This window comes from Pan paniscus, chromosome 2 (genome assembly GCF_029289425.2).
Source record: "Pan paniscus chromosome 2, NHGRI_mPanPan1-v2.0_pri, whole genome shotgun sequence".
Lineage (NCBI taxonomy): Eukaryota > Metazoa > Chordata > Mammalia > Primates > Hominidae > Pan > Pan paniscus.
In genome coordinates, this window is record NC_085926.1 from 133,513,922 (window position 1) to 133,526,811 (window position 12,890).

Here is a 12,890-nt window from a genome sequence, read left to right on the forward strand (position 1 = left end):
TTTTTCCTAAATAATTGTATTTATTTTATAACAATTTCATGGAGTAAAGATAATGGGGAAATTATCCCCTTATTATGTTTTTCAGACTTTAAAATCAGAAAATAATTTTTCTCTCCTCCTGATCTGGCACGTATCTCTTCATTAGATGGTGAATATCAGATCTCCTGGGTATTTTCATTTATGCCTTAGCTTAATTTCCAAGTACCCAAGACTAGTTGAACACTTAGCTTTTTGTAGCCAAACCGGCTAGGGTTTGGGTATTATTTCTCCCCATCCTCAGTGTAATATCTGATCTTTTGTCTCAATAGTCTTATTTCATATGTACCCTTTGTTACAACCTATGAAAGTCTTCTTTGGAAATAAATAATGTAAACATTATTGATAAATAGAGGTATGTGGCGTTTATTTTTCATTTATTCATCAGCCAGAGAAGACTTCTGCTTTAACTTGGTTCCAGACCCTCCCCAGTGCCTTGGCTAACTGTTTATACCATGTGAGCCTTCAGCCCTGTACGGCGCCCAGCAAGGCTTTCATTGACTTCCTTTCCCCCTTTTTCTCCAACTCCGATTTTCCTTTCTCCCTTTTCCAACTTGTGAGGTAAACTTTGCTGCAGAGGAAAACCCTGACCAAACACCTAATTTTCCTCTGCGTCCTAAAAGAGCCTCAGATCAAACAGAACAATTAACTCAGCAAACAATACCATTAGTCAAGCTCCCTCTGTACCCACCAGCCTGAAACCGAACAAATGCCGAACAAACACCTCTTGGAGCATATGGCGGCAGGGAATTGCAGGCAGAAATTTTATGGGCCTCTCAGCGGGCCTGCTCCAGCTCTTTGGGAACCAGACTATTTAGCATATGTCACTGTTCCCAGCTGCCTTGGGGCCTTGGCTGGGGACCACAGCCTTGTGTACTTGTGTACGCAAGTGACAGCATTCAAAATCAGGTACTGATGAGACCGGCTTCCACAGCACTGCAAACCCAGAAGGTGCCCTGGTCAGGACTCAGGCTCCTCGGGCCTGTTCAACAGAACCCAGAAGAGGAATACATGCACAAGGGTAAGCTTCCCCCAGTTATCCGAGAGCCTGATGCCTCACTCACTTTCAGCCCAGTCTGGGAAACTTCTTGGGTACTTACACAGAAATGGAAATTCATTGAAAATCTCAATGTACCATAAGAAAAGTCGTCTTTACAGAAATCAGAGACTAAAATGACCTATTAAGGTATCTTGTCCACCCCCTATCAGCACGAGATTGGTCCCTGAAGAGCTTCAATAGTTCATTTTTAAACAACTCCAACAATGCATTTTTCATCACAGAACTCCCCAGGAGAGACTGTTCTAATAGATTTCATTCTTAGAAAGTATACCCAAGATCCATCCTAATTTCTCCATTTCATAAACTGCTCCTTGTACCATCCAAAATGATTCCAATAGCTCTTGCTGCATTCTCTCTGTGAGGCACTTGGCTGTAGCAGCCTTGTCATCATGTAGTTTGTAATTCTTTCTTAATTTGGAGAGGGACTGATGGATAGATTTGAAATTTGCTAAGTGCCTGTATGGTTAAAATATACACAGTCTCATAAAGCTGTGCTCTGTGGTGAAACAATCAGAAATTAAAGGGTTAAACTGAAGCAAGCATGATGTAAATTAAAGCAATTAGAGGTGCAAAGCATGGGATCTGACCAGCCTGGGTTCAAATCCTGGCTCCACCACCTGCTTAATGGTGTGTCCTTGATATGTTATAGCTCTCTGGGCTTCTGTTTCCTTATGTATAAAATGGGGAAAAAATTGCCTATCTCGGAGCATTGTTGAAGAGATTAGGTAAAAGATCAAGGATCTGGCATAGAGTAACAATCATTAAGTAGTATCATCATTATTTTTTATTCTAAAAGTGGCTTAGATGCTAAAAGGATATACTAAGAGCAAGATGTTAGGGTAACTCATTCACACCCAGAGTAGAAAGCCACAGACATTCCTTTTTCCTGAACTGGCTGCATACATTTGCAGCACTAGGCTGGACCTCTCAGGAGGAATTAGTTAGGGAGATAAGATGTTCTCATATTAAGAGTTAAACAACACAGCCAGGTGTGGTGGCTCACACTTGTAAATCCCAATACTTTGGGAGGCTGAGGCAAGAGGATTGCTTGAGGCCAGGAGTTCAAGACCAGCTTAGGCAACATAGCAAGACCCTGCCTCTACAAAAAATATTTTAAATTAAGCCAGCATGATGGCATATGCCTGTAGTCCCAGCTACTCAGGAGGCTGAGGCAGGAGGATCACTTCAGCCCATGAGTTTGAGGCTGTAGTGAGCTATGATCGCACGGCCACACTCCATCCTGGGTGACAGAGTAAAACCCTGTCTCAAAAAAATAAAAATAAAAAGAGTTAACATGACAATGAGATGGTAAGGTAGAGTCAGCTAAATGCCAGATAAGTGAGAAAAGGAAGGATGCAGATCGTGAACTGAGCCCAGAGAGACTTCATCTGGACTTGTCAGGGAAAAGCCAATGGTCTCTAAGCCAGAGGTGTACTCAGAGCCCTTAGTGCTCACTTCTAGGGATAGTCTCTAGGGCAGTATTGGGGTATTTATCTATAGGAAAAGATCAAAGTGGTATTAGATGGTTTATTTAAACAAATGATCAGCCCAACTAACCCTGTGTATTCATTTAGGGTTCTTCTGTTTATAAGTGATATATATAAAAAAAACAAAAAACGATAACCTCTAAACCAGCTTAAGCAAAAAGGTGAATTTATAGAATTGATACTGGGTAGCTCCCAGACTGACCAAGCCTGAAAGAGCTCAGAGGTGAGAGTAATGTTCAGGAACACTGGAACTGGGGAGATGGACTTCTTCAGGACTTGCTCTGTCTCTCAGAGCTGGAAAGCTGGAGAAAAATACATGAGATGTTTTAAGAAAACTTGAATGTATGCCAGCATCAAAGAAAGCTGACAAGCAGCTGATTTGACCACAAAATCACAGATAGACTCAGAAATCAGAAGCATCAGCTACTTCCGAAGGTGGGGACAAAACAGAAAACATTGGGCTAAATATCTTTATAAGAAGCACTTTGACACTCCGACATGCCCAACTTCATCATAACACAAAGCTGGAAGTTTATTCTTGCTGAGGCCTAGAAAAGTTATGGGGAGGGCTGCCATGGTAAAAACAGGGAAATTAAATACCAATTGACATACTGAATCAGGAGCCTCCTTCTCATACTTGGCTCCCAGAAATCAGGCAACCCAGATTATGCCTCCTGGGCAATAGGGTGGCATTTGCCTCACTGACAAAATAACCAGCCCAGCAGACATACAGACCCTGATACAGTGACATCTACCATCAACACATACAGCCCAGGCAAACACTGCTTCTGACCAGTGGCCCATTCTTAAATACCAACTGAAAAACAAAGATCATCAGACATTTGAGAAGGCTTCTGTTGTCCAAAAAACAATGTGAACTAAACAGAAAGAACGTAGAAGGGGAAATTAGGCCGGGCGCAGTGGCTCACGCTTGTAATCCCGGCACTTTGGGAGGCCAAGGAGGGCGGATCACGAGGTCAGGAGATTGAGACCACGGTGAAACCCTGTCTCTACTAAAAATACAAAAAAATTAGCCGGGCGTGATGGCAGGCACCTGTAGTCCCAGCTACTTGGAGAGGCTGAGGCAGGAGAATGGCGTGAACCCGGGAGGCAGAGCTTGTAGTGAGCCAAGATCGCGCCACTGCACTCCAGCCTGGGCAATAAAGCGAGACTCCGTCTCAAAAAAAAAAAAAAAAAAAAGAAGGGGAACTTAAATAATTGAGACTCTCAAAGTGAAAAAAGAGAAGATACTGCAGGCCCTAATTAAAAAAAAATACACAGAACAAAAAATTAGCTCATGGAAATTATAAATATGATTGCAAAAATGAAAAAAATTCAGTAGAGTGGAATATACAGCAAGGACATCACTAAGGAAGTAAAAGCTAAAATAAAAAATAGTCACAGAGGAGAAAGAGGAGATTCTAAAAACTCACATAGGCCGGGCATGGTGACGCACACCTGTAATCCCAGCACTTTGGGAGGCCAAGGCGGGCGGATCGTGAGGTCAGGAGTTCAAGACCAGCCTGGCCAACATAGTGAAACCCCGTCTCTACTAAAAATACAAAAAAAAATTAGCCAGGCGTGGTGGCAGACGCCTGTAATCCCAGCTACTCAGGAGGCTGAGGCAGGAGAATCGCTCGAACCCAGGAGGTGAGGTTGCAATGAGCCAACATCGCACCATTGCACTCTAGCCCAGGTGACAGTGCAAGACTCCATCTCACAAACAAACAAACAAAAAACTTTCACAAAGGAAAAAAAAGTCAGGTATTTAAATGGCAATCAATTGCTCAAGGCTAGAGTGTAATAGGACAACGTATTCAGAATCCTCCAGGGAAGTGATTTCCAACCAAGAAATCTATACCCAGCCCAACTATTAATTATGTACATCTATACAATTTTTGTTAAGACAATTTTTGTTCCATTCCTGGAAACATCTGGATTTGTATCTAAGTTTAAAATTTCTTAGCTGTGTGACCTTAGGCAAATACCATCCCCTCTCTGGGCCTCAGGTTGCTCATCTATGTCACAGGGCTGTGAAAATTTAATGAGACGTTGTTAAAATGGCAAGGGGTGCAAGACTTGCAGCATCTCAGGTAGTTCCTTTCCCCCACCCCATTTACCTCTGTCATTATCATCCTCATTTTCTCTGTCATCCATTATCTCTAACATCTCTGCTATTACTCACCAGCATTCACAACAAGAATTTGGAAAGAGAGTAGAATTCTGAGACTAGAAACTCACCTAATAGCAAAAATGGGAGGATTGGCTGAGCATAGGAAGGTCCTGAGGCAGTAGTGGAGAATTTGTTCAAGGAGATTGCTTTCTTCCCTTGGAAACCTTTACCTGAAATGTGCAAGGCTTACAGGACAGGGATTTTATTTGAAACCTGAGGCCAAGAAATAACTGAGGAAGAGATTGCTTTATTTTCAGGATTTTTGTAAGCCAGTTGTTAAACATAGCCATTATTTAAAAATTAAATTATAAAACTTACAATGAAATAAATTACATTGAAAACAAAAGTAATTGATACTAAAAGCTCATTATTTCCTAATTACTTGAATATAATTTACAATTATCTATGTTCTTGGGCTAATTTATTATATCTGTTATTATCTGTATGTACATTAAGTGATATCATGTTAGGAGCTGACAATCAGCCCTGATAAGAGATTTACATCACAAAAATCAACAAATGCTACAAATCAGGACTTTTTTTCCTCAGAAAGACAGTTTTTAAACATTCACCAGCACACCACTGGCTGAGGACTCAGAGTACCAGATTCCAGATGTGTCTGGTTTTCCAAAGGTTCAATAAAAACATACGTTTTGGCAACCTCCTCAGAAAACTCTTTCATCCCCTTAAATATGATGGTGTCTACTAACCAAGAAACATTGGAATGAACAAACTGTAGGGAAGGAAAAGCTTTTTCTCTACTCTATTATGTTCCATAAATGGAGTCTGTGAATTAAACTGACAAAAGACAGACTAACACAAGAAAAGCATACAAATTTTATTTAGTGTTAATATTTTATGTGCATGGAGGCTTCACAGAAAAGAAGTGAAAAAACAAAAGAAGTGGCTAGACTTGGGGGCTTATATCCCATTTTAACAAAGGATGATAAATTATGGAGAAGTGACTAGTCAAAGGAGAGGGAGTTTGGGCTTCCAGGAGCAGTAAATTGTGGGAAGGTAAATATATGGAGGAAACTAATGGTAGATAAGAATTATTCAGTAAGGTTTGTTTATGCAGAGTCATCTAGGTGTGGGCCCTCTGTCTCCAGTGATAAGAGTTGCTTTTCTCATACTAGTACAGGAGAGGGGGGCAAATTTATGCCACCTTCACAAAGGGAAATTTATGTTCTGCTTTTAGGAAGATAAGGGGAGGGTAGAGATCTCTTCCTGTGTCTGCTTTTTCTCAGTTGCCTTCAGCTCAAAATAATCCTTATGCCAAAGTGGCATGTTTTGGGGTGACATGTCCTGATCCCCTTTAGAATGAATGAATAAATATCCAGAAAGCTGCTCTTAATACTCAGAGCTTTCTTTAACACATGAAACAGACTTCTAAAACCATATAATTCAAAATGTGGTCCATGAACCAGCAGCATTGGCATCACCTGGGAATCTGTTAGAAAAGCAAAATTTTAGGCCCTTTTGTAAGACTGCTAACTAGGAATCTGCATTTCGACAAAAGGTTTGAGAAGCCTTACTGTAAATGTCAGCCCTGGCCAGATAGCCAAAATGCTTTCCCTTCCTGCCTAAAACTCTACCAATAAGAAATCCATTCCAATTAACAGCCTTTAAAAAGTCAAACACCTCTGGGTGGTTTAATGACCCAGCCCTAAGGAGAATTTGTTAGAAGAGATTGCTTTCTTCCCTTTGAACCTTTACCTGAGATAGACAGTGCTTACCAGACCAAGGTTTATTTGGAAAAGACAGAGGAAAGCTAAAGGGAAGATAATTCAGTCACTCCCAGAATCATTGCCATAACCAAACGCAGCTTCTTCCTTCCCTCTTTTCCCCCCTGCAGTCTCCACTTAGCAGCTAGAACAGCTTTTTAACATGCAGATCAGACTGTGGAATCTCTTCCCATTGCATTGAGAATAAAACCCATACTGCTTACCTGGACTTAAATACCCAGGATAATCTGCCCCCTTTCTCCCCGAGCCTCACAAAATCCCACTCCTGTGTTCTATCAAGCCTCAGTTGTGCTGGCCTGTCTCCTGTCTGGGTGCCAGTGGCTTTCTCTGCCTTTAGGCTCTGTACTTGCACGTCCCTCTCCCTGAACTCTCTGAACCTGGCTGTCCCTGGCCAGCTCTTCCCTGACTGGCTCCTTATCACTCACTCGGTCTATGTTTAAATGTCTCCTTTCAGTGAGGCCACTGATGACCACCCAGCCTCTGCTGTCACTGTCACATCACCTGCTTGATTTTCTTTATAGCACTCATCACCATTGGAATTTGTCAGACTCATTTATTTGCTTTTTAATTTCCTGTATACCTCAAAACACATAAACTCATCCACAGTCACAAACTGAGTATAAGCTCCATGAGAACAGGGACTTTGTTGACACCCAGGGACTTTGTTGACAGGGACTTTGTTGCCTGGCACAAAGTGCTCAATAAACACTGTGGAGCAGATGGATGTGTGAACTATGTGATTGCAGGACAAAGTGCTCCATTGCCCACCACCACCAAGGCCAGCCCTGCACCCTGAACAGGAAAACACACCATTTTGCTCTACCTTTTTCTGCTTCTTACACTCTGTGGCTGGTCTCCTACTCCCAAAACACCCCTAATATTGGTATTATGGGTATTCTACTGTGAAGAAGTTTGAAGAGGGTTCCACAAGGCAAGCTAGTTTGAGAGCTTAGAAATCTCACTGATGGCAGGTCCTAGAGTGGTTCTGACTCAGGATGCCAGACATGTCTCCAGAGACTCATGGAGATGCCAGAAGCCAATTTTTTAAACCATTAGATGCTCATGAATACCTGACTATGACAGGGTCTTTTGTGGGAGGTCACATTACTGAAAGTTTGCTGGCTAAGTGGGAAGTCCAAGAAAGAAGGCTTTAAGTGTGATGCCCACCCCTACACACACACACACACACACACGTGCATAACTACTAAAAAGATGGGATGACTGTGCAGGAAGACAGAGCACCAGCCCCCATGGCACTGCTCAGTGCTGAATGGTCCCCCTGGGTGGGCCTATGTGACCCTCTTCATCTGGGATTGCATTGTTGAGCAGGTGTATCCTAACTGCTGGGTCATTTCTAGACACAGGTTCAATATGTTCAATCCAGCCACCACGACAGGGTACTTTTTTGCCTCGTTTGTTTCCTGTCCAGGCATCAGGCATCTCTCTGAGGACAGCCTATCTGCATCCATTTCTAGGACTTTGGGGATCTCTTGCTGTAGCTCCCAAGTACCAGCTACTTGGAGCATGGTGGGATCACTAGGCTTTTACAGTCTGCCCTGGGAACCCATCTTCCACTTAACACATTATTTATATAGGAACAGGTATTCTGGGTTCATAAGAATCACTGACATAAATTAGAAGGCACTATATTCTCTACATACCTCAGAGGTGAAAATCCCATGGGGCTTTATCATCCTTTATGTCTTCTATCTTCATATTTTAACGTTGTCATAAACACTGTGGACAATTCTCTTCTTCCTTCCTTCCTTCTAAGGAAGCCTTCCTTGTGTCTCCATTTCAGGCTTTTGTCTTATGAAGCACGTACTTTTAGGGTGTCTGCTTAGCCCCTGTCTCTCCCCACTTTCTTTAGGATTGTCTCTCATCTATTGAAACGTCCAGTAGAGTAACAGGAGAAGGCAAAGGCTGCAGAAAGAGAAGATGCACAAAACAAAACGAGAACGTATCATCCTGTACCCTGTGGGCTTCCAGCTCCTGGCTCTTCATCCTTACAGCTTGCCTTCCTTGAGGGCCACACATCACCACACATCCTTTAGTAACAGCTCCTGTTTGAAAGGGCTTTCCTGCGGGAGGAGCCAAGATGGCCGAATAGGAACAGCTCCGGTCTACAGCTCCCAGCGTGAGCGACGCAGAAGATGGGTGATTTCTGCATTTCCATCTGAGGTACCGGGTTCATCTCACTAGGGAGTGCCAGACAGTGGGCGCAGGTCAGTGGGTGCGCGCACCATGCTCGAGCCGAAGCAGGGCGAGGCATTGCCTCACTTGGGAAGCGCAAGGGGTCAGGGAGTTCCCTTTCCAAGTCAAAGAAAGGGGTGACGGACGCACCTGGAAAATCGGGTCACTCCCACCCGAATATTGCGCTTTTCGGACCGGCTTAAAAAACGGCGCACGAGATTATATCCCGCACCTGGCTCGGAGGGTCCTACGCCCACGGAGTCTCGCTGATTGCTAGCACAGCAGTCTGAGATCAAACTGCAAGGCCATAGTGAGGCTGGGGGAGGGGCGCCCGCCATTGCCCAGGCTTGATTAGGTAAACAAAGCAGCCTGGAAGCTCGAACTGGGTGGAGCCCACCACAGCTCAAGGAGGCCTGCCTGCCTCTGTAGGCTCCACCTCTGGGGGCAGGACACAGACAAACAAAAAGACAGCAGTAACCTCTGCTGACTTAAATGTCCCTGTCTGACAGCTTTGAAGAGAGCAGTGGTTCTCCCAGCACGCAGCTGGAGATCTGAGAACGGGCAGACTGCCTCCTCAAGTGGGTCCCTGACACCTGACCCCCCAGCAGGTGCACACTGACACCTCACACTGCAGGGTATTCCAACAGACCTGCAGCTGAGAGTCCTGTCTGTTAGAAGGAAAACTAACAAACAGAAAGGACATCCACACCAAAAACCCATCAGTACATCACCATCATCAAAGACCAAACGTAGATAAAACCACAAACATGGGGGAAAAAACAGAACAGAAAAACTGGAAACTCTAAAACGCAGAGCGCCTCTCCTCCTCCAGAGGAATGCAGTTCCTCACCAGCAACGGAACAAAGCTGGATGGAGAATGACTTTGACGAGCTGAGAGAAGAAGGCTTCAGACGATCAAATTACTCTGAGCTACGGGAGGACATTCAAACCAAAGGCAAAGAAGTTGAAAACTTTGAAAAAAATTTAGAAGAATGTATAACTAGAATAACCAATACAGAGAAGTGCTTAAAGGAGCTGGTGGAGCTGAAAACCAAGGCTCGAGAACTACGTGAAGAATGCAGAAGCCTCAGGAGCCGATGCGATCAACTGGAAGAAAGGGTATCAGCAATGGAAGATGAAATGAATGAAATGAAGCAAGAAGGGAAGTGTAGAGAAAAAAGAATAAAAAGAAATGAGCAAAGCCTCCAAGAAATATGGGACTATGTGAAAAGACCAAATTGACATCTGATTGGTGTACCTGAAACTGATGGGGAGAATGGAACCAAGTTGGAAAACACTCTGCAGGATATTATCCAGGAGAACTTCCCCAATCTAGCAAGGCAGGCCAACGTTCAGATTCAGGAAATACAGAGAACGCCACAAAGATACTCCTCGAGAAAAGCAACTCCAAGACACATAATTGTCAGATTCACCAAAGTTGAAATGAAGGAAAAAATGTTAAGGGCAGCCAGAGAGAAAGGTCGGGTTACCCTCAAAGGGAAGCCCAACAGACTAACAGCGGATCTCTCGGCAGAAACCCTACAAGCCAGAAGAGAGTGGAGGCCAATATTCAACATTCTTAAAGAAAAGAATTTTCAACCCAGAATTTCATATCCAGCCAAAATAAGCTTCATAAGTGAAGGAGAAATAAAATATTTCACAGACAAGCAAATGCTGAGAGATTTTGTCACCACCAGGCCTGCCCTAAAAGAGCTCCTGAAGGAAGCACTAAACATGGAAAGGAACAACCGGTACCAGCCACTGCAAAAACATGCCAAAATGTAAAGACCATCGAGACTAGGAAGAAACTGCATCAACTAACGAGCAAAATAACCAGCTAATATCATAATGACAGGATCAAATTCACACATAACAATATTAACTTTAACTGTAACTGGACTAAATGCTCCAATTAAAAGACACAGACTGGCAAATTGGATAAAGAGTCAAGACCCATCACTGTGCTGTATTCAGTAAACCCATCTCATGTGCAGAGACACACATAGGTTCAAAATAAAAGGATGGAGGAAGATCTACCAAGCAAATGGAAAACAAAAAAAGCCAGGGGTTGCAATCCTAGTCTCTGATAAAATAGACTTTAAACCAACAAAGATCAAAAGAGACAAAGAAGGCCATTACATAATGGTAAAGGGATCAATTCAACAAGAAGAGCTAACTATGTTAAATATATATGCACCCAATACAGGAGCACCCAGATTCATAAAGCAAGTCCTGAGTGACCTACAAAGAGACTTAGACTCCCACACATTAATAATGGGAGACTTTAACACCCCACTGTCAACATTAGACAGATCAACGAGACAGAAAGTCAACAAGGATACCCAGGAATTGAACTCAGCTCTGCACCAAGCAGACCTAATAGACATCTACAGAACTCTCCACCCCAAATCAACAGAATATACATTTTGTTCAGCACCACACCACACCTATTCCAAAATTGACCACATACTTGGAAGTAAAGCTCTCCTCAGCAAAGGTAAAAGAACAGAGATTATAACAAACTATCTCTCAGACCACAGTGCAATCAAACTAGAACTCAGGATTAAGAATCTCACTCAAAACCACTCAATTACATGGAAACTGAACAACCTGCTCCTGAATGACTACTGGATACATAACAAAATAAAGGCACAAATAAAGATGTTCTTTGAAACCAACGAGAACAAAGACACAACATACCAGAATCTCTGGGATGCATTCAAAGCAGTGTGTAGAGGGAAATTTATAGCACTAAATGCCCACAAGAGAAAGCAGGAAAGATCCAAAATTGACACCCTAACATCACAATTAAAAGAACTAGAAAAGCAAGAGCAAACACATTCAAAAGCTAGCAGAAGGCAAGAAATAACTAATATCACAGCAGAACTGAAGGAAATAGAGACACAAAAAACCCTTCAAAAAATCAATGAATCCAGGAGCTGGTTTTTTGAAAGGATCAACAAAATTGATAGACCGCTAGCAAGACTAATAAAGAAAAAAAGAGAGAAGAATCAAATAGACACAATAAAAAATGATAAAGGGGATATCACCACCGATCCCACAGAAATACAAACTACCATCCATCAGAGAATACTACAAACACCTCTACGCAAATAAACTAGAAAATCTAGAAGAAATGGATAAATTCCTTGACACATACACTCTCCCAAGACTATACCAGGAAGAAGTTGAATCTCTGAATAGACCAATAACAGGAGCTGAAATTGTGGCAATAATCAATAGTTTACCAACCAAAAAGAGTCCAGGACCAGATGGATCCACAGCCGAATTCTATCAGAAGTACAAGGAGGAACTGGTACCATTCCTTCTGAAACTATTCCAATCAATAGAAAAAGAGGGAATCCTCCCTAACTCATTTTATGAGGCCAGCATCATTCTGATACCAAAGCCTGGCAGAGACACAACCAAAAAAGAGAATTTTAGACCAATATCCTTGATGAACATTGATGCAAAAATCCTCAATAAAATACTGGCAAACTGAATCCAGCAGCACATCAAAAAGCTTATCCACCATGATCAAGTGGGCTTCATCCCTGGGATACAAGGCTGGCTCAATATATGCAAATCAATAAATGTAATCCAGCATATAAACAGAGCCAAAGACAAAAACCACATGATTATCTCAATAGATGCAGAAAAAGCCTTTGACAAAATTCAACAACCCTTCATGCTAAAAACTCTCAATAAATTAGGTATTGATGGGATGTATTTCAAAATAATAAGAGCTATCTATGACAAACCCACAGCCAATATCATACTGAATGGGCAAAAACTGGAAGCATTCCCTTTGAAAACTGGCACAAGACAGGGATGCCCTCTCTCACCACTCCTATTCAACATAGTGTTGGAAGTTCCGGCCAGGGCAATTAGGCAGGAGAAGGGAATAAAGTGTATTCAATTAGGAAAAGAGGAAGTCAAATTGTCCCTCTTTGCAGACGACATGATTGTATATCTAGAAAACCCCATTGTCTCAGCCCAAAATCTCCTTAAGCTGATAAGCAACTTCAGCAAAGTCTCAGGATACAAAATCCATGTACAAAAATCACAAGCATTCTTATACACCAATAACAGACAAACAGAGAGCCAAATCATGAGTGAACTCCCATTCACAATTGCTTCAAAGAGAATAAAATACCTAGGAATCCAATTTACAAGGGATGTGAAGGACCTCTTCA

General features: G+C 42.4%; 1 long non-coding RNA gene across 1 annotated transcript in view; it reads right to left on the bottom strand.

The window, feature by feature from the left end:
- LOC117979772 (uncharacterized) overlaps positions 1-12,890 on the bottom strand; it is a 187,647-nt gene that overhangs the window by 18,111 nt on the left and 156,646 nt on the right. The window contains exon 5 of the long non-coding RNA XR_010111656.1: positions 8,163-8,424. This is a non-coding gene — a long non-coding RNA (uncharacterized LOC117979772). The remainder of the gene's footprint in view (positions 1-8,162; positions 8,425-12,890) is intronic.